Source organism: Micromesistius poutassou (assembly GCF_964030765.1).
Source record: "Micromesistius poutassou genome assembly, chromosome: 18".
NCBI classification, from domain to species: domain Eukaryota; kingdom Metazoa; phylum Chordata; class Actinopteri; order Gadiformes; family Gadidae; genus Micromesistius; species Micromesistius poutassou.
This window is the reverse complement of record NC_140288.1, coordinates 13705741-13709936: the sequence shown is the minus strand read 5'-3', so window position 1 is coordinate 13709936 and position 4196 is coordinate 13705741. Positions and strand designations below refer to the sequence as shown.

Here is a 4196-nt window from a genome sequence, read left to right as displayed (position 1 = left end):
GCGAGTGAGCGTGATAGAAGAGTGAAACAGAGTGAGCAGATTGCTGGGAGAGAGAAAGAGAGAGAGAGAGAGAAAGAAAGATAGACAAAGACTGCAAAGACTCATGGTAAGGCTTTGATGAATTAAAAAAACAATAAACGTAAAAATATTTGTGCGCAGTTTTTGGTCGTGTGTGTGTTTGTGCACGTACGCAATCCCGATGAGGAACGACAACTGACGAGACTTTCACACTCAGGGGCCCTCAAGCACATCAACAAAGTAAACTGTGAGGTTTGCACGAGAGTGTGTTTGTGTGTGGGTGTCGGCCGTGTGCGTTTATATATGTATATATATTTATATATGACACATGGGCACATTTGTACAACTTTACAAAGAGGAAAAAAAGCAAACGTGACATTTTCAGGCAACAAGACCACAGAATAGCAATTTAACAAACTCTTCTTTTTAAATCTATATTTTAAATATGAGTGATTCATACAAAACACTTAATAAAATACCCATGTTATCAAATAATTTCACAAGAAATACACTGACGCGCTAGGCAGGTAGTACCTTCAGAATTTGGCACTAAGTTCCACTGATCTTGTATTTTTTTTTTCTCTTTATAAGACATTTTGCTGAACAACAAAACACATCTAAATATTTGTTTTTCTCACGGGAGAAATAAAATAATGACATTGATGCTTCACAAGCTGACATATCATATATAGATATATATATAGATATATTTATATTTATATATATTTTTAGGAATTTTATATAGCTAATTAACCAACAAGAATTTTAGCAAATAGGGACTCCTTTAAAAACAAAACGAGAGAGAAAACGTAAAATAAGGAACAATTCTAGTAATATGAAGGCTTTGTCTATTGTTCAAGTAAATTGTTTTTTTTTGTAGTCTTTAAAAACAGGAGACATTTAAGACTGTTAGACTTGGTGATGAAACGACAACTAAATTGACTTACGAGGAGCACCGACGTTAACATGGGTTATACAGGTATCTAAGATTCTTTTTTTTTGTTCTCTATACATTTACACAGTAGAAAATATAGGTCATTTCGTCATGTGCATTTAAACCACGGATTGTCTATCTGTGAGTTAGGTCAGAAAAGGCGACACAAGTAGGTAGCATCTCTCCCCTCCCTCCCCCGTCCCCCCGAAACAGGGCGAATGTCTTTTTTTTCTTTTTTTTGTTACCTTTAAACTACTCTAGAAAAAAGTGTTTTTTTATATATAGACTTTGAATGAGAAACCGAGCCACTTCAAATGGCCTTATCAAAAAACTTTACACTGCCTGAAAAATGTAAAAACCATTAGGAGAGTGCTCTGAGAGATAGAGTCCTAAATATTGATCAGACAGTCTCATTTTTTAATTCAAAACTGTTTGGAAGTAGTCTTATTTTTTACCATATAGAAACTGGCGGCAGGCTGCTTCTGACCTCAGGTCGCTATAGTGGTGACAGAAGCAAGACCACACGCCAGTCCCTCTACCAAACTTTCAAGTTTACTTTAAATAAAGAAGAAACGCAAAAAAAGAGCAGAAAAAAATGAACACAAAAAAAAGCAAGAGAAGAAAAAAAACAATGGATCGGTATGAAACTGAATGAAAATATTTTTGCCGTATGTTTTTTTTTGTACTAACTTCAAAACTACACTTTTGTTTGTTTGTGTCCGTAAAAAATTCTCAGTCTTTTTTTTTCTCGTATGAATGCAGCGTTAACTTTTTTTTTTTTCTTCTCCTTCCTTCACATTGATGCATGTTTCCATCCCGACCCCGTCTGACCTCTCCTAACCTCTCACGTAAACCCTACTATCCCACGAAAGCCCTGCCCCCCCCCCCACCAAGCCCTCCCAGGAAATACATCCAAAATGAGGTAACATGCAAAGAAAAAATAACTCAAACAGACATCCACACGGTCAACCTTACAGTTCAAAGTTCAAGATGGTCAGTAGGCGGCGACCAGGTCATGATCTGGTGAGCTCAGTAAAAAACAAGAAAAACAAAAAGACAGTTGAAAAAAAATAAAAAAAACAATTACGAGGGACGACGATGAACAATTTTCTTTTTTGTTTTTTTTTGTTTTGTTTTTTTGAGTGGTTTTGTGTTGTGTTTTGTTTGTTTTGGGCGCCACGGAGACATGCTAGGCAAACGATGAGCTAACAGGCATGGAGATGGGTTCTAAGGGGAGAAAAACAGGGGAGAGGAGAGAGTTACACACACACAGAGCCAGACTGGAGCACCACACTAAACTACAGCATTAAAATCAGGAGAACAACAACAGCAACAACATCAAATGACAAACAAACAGCAACAGCAACATTAACAACAGTTCTGGCTAGGTTAATTGGCAATAAGCTTAATATTTTTTGTCTAATTAGTAATAAGACAAAAAAAGAATACTTATATAATAATTGTTTACGTTTTAAGGGCTACGCTACACAGAAAAAATGGACAAACACACACACACACACACACACACACACACACGCGCGCGCACACACACACACGCACACAAGTTAAATACAGACTTAGGCTCGACCCCAACCACCACGACAGAAAACACTCAGAGCTATTTCCATGGCACCTGCTGTACTAAGGAGCAGTGCTGGGAGATGTTACTTGAGAGACATTCATTCATAAAAAAATTTTTTTCCCTTGGAACAAACGAGCAAACAAACAAACAAACGGAAAACGAAACAGAAACGCATAACACATTTAAAAATATAGAAACGATAATGCACGGAAAGGTAGAGAGAGATGGACAGGTGGAGTCCCAATACTGACGGATGGATGGAAGAGAGAGAGTGGTTAGGAACGCAAAGAGAAACGAGAGAGAGAGAGAAAGAGAGAGAGAGAGAGAGAGAGAGAGAGAGAGAGAGAGAGAGAGAGAGAGAGAGAATCACAAACCGATGCGATGCACAGACGTGGGTGTGTGTGTGTGAGTTGTTAAAGTGTGTTCGGTGTGTGTGTGTGGGGGGGGGGGGGGGGGGGGTCTGTGTGTGTGTATGTTTGTTTGTGTATGTGTGTGTGTCTGTGGGGAGGGGGGGAGGGAGGGAGAGGGGGATGAAGGTGGAGTGATCTCTTGTGGACCAAAGGCTGTGGTGTTTAACATGGTGCTGCACTTGTACGCTTTGGACAAAAACAAAAGAGAATCAGCCACAAAACATCAGAGAACGCGGAGACACTTCTCCACGACGGGTCTAGTCTAAATGACACTGGATCTTTTTAGGAGTCTGATATCTTAATGATAGGCAATAAATAAATCCTTTTTTTTATTTAATCTGAGGCAGTAAAAATGCTGTATAAAAATATAACTGCTTTTTTTTTTACAAATGAAATTTACAGGCCTGTGGCTTTCTGTACTTTGAATCATTATTTGTTTTAACTTTCAAGATACATCAAGTATTTTCAGTGACCACCCACTCCCCTTGCCCTGACAAGTTAACACTTTCTTTTTTTTAAATCAATTCAAAATGATAGCCTTCATTAAATTGTAAGTGTACTAATCCTTTCAACCAAAAAAACATACTTAAGCTGACCCATAAGATAATTAAATAATTAGTTCGTTTTTTCGTTTCTAATTCTGAGATGCAAAAATACGTCAATCGACAATATTGTGTTTCGTTTAACGATTAACTTGCTGGATAGTGTGTCTCTCTTTTTTTTTTTTTTACGACAGGCTCATGTTATCGTAAAACTAGCGGGAGGCTAGCTCGGCCTTAGCGGCAACCATTGGTGGCCACAACCCATACACAGCAGAGGTCAAAGGTCAAATGTGCATATCATTGTACAATGCGCGCAAGAGGAACCCACTACTCCAGGTGTTGCTGCAAGGCCTTAGGCTCGGAAAAAAAAGGATCATAAAAAAGAAAAGATATGGCTCCTGTGTTTTTTTTAATACTGTATACCTCCATTTTCACTATTCTAACCGACCAGTCCTCTAAAATGTACTAATGATAACTGTATATTTATATATAGATATATATGAATATATATAGATATATATATAGATATATATATATATTTCTATATATATATATATAAAAAGCTTTTATACAAGTAAGAAAAACCTAACCCAAGATAGCTACTGTCTTCCATTGTTTAAAAAATTAAATCAAATATACAATGGTGGCAATGGAAGCGTGCGGGTCAAGAAACGAAAATAAACCAAAATCATGAATCTTAATAAATAATA

The 4196-nt window shown here is 37.2% G+C and overlaps 1 protein-coding gene across 2 annotated transcripts in view; it reads right to left on the bottom strand.

Annotated features, from left to right (window-relative positions):
• Positions 1-1195: 1195 nt before the first annotated feature.
• The window catches only part of celf2 (cugbp, Elav-like family member 2), a 9862-nt gene continuing 6861 nt past the window's right edge, over positions 1196-4196 (bottom strand). For both annotated transcript variants that reach the window (XM_084482933.1, XM_084482934.1), the window contains exon 5: positions 1196-2179. The gene's annotated coding sequence lies outside the window, so the exon portion shown is untranslated. The remainder of the gene's footprint in view (positions 2180-4196) is intronic.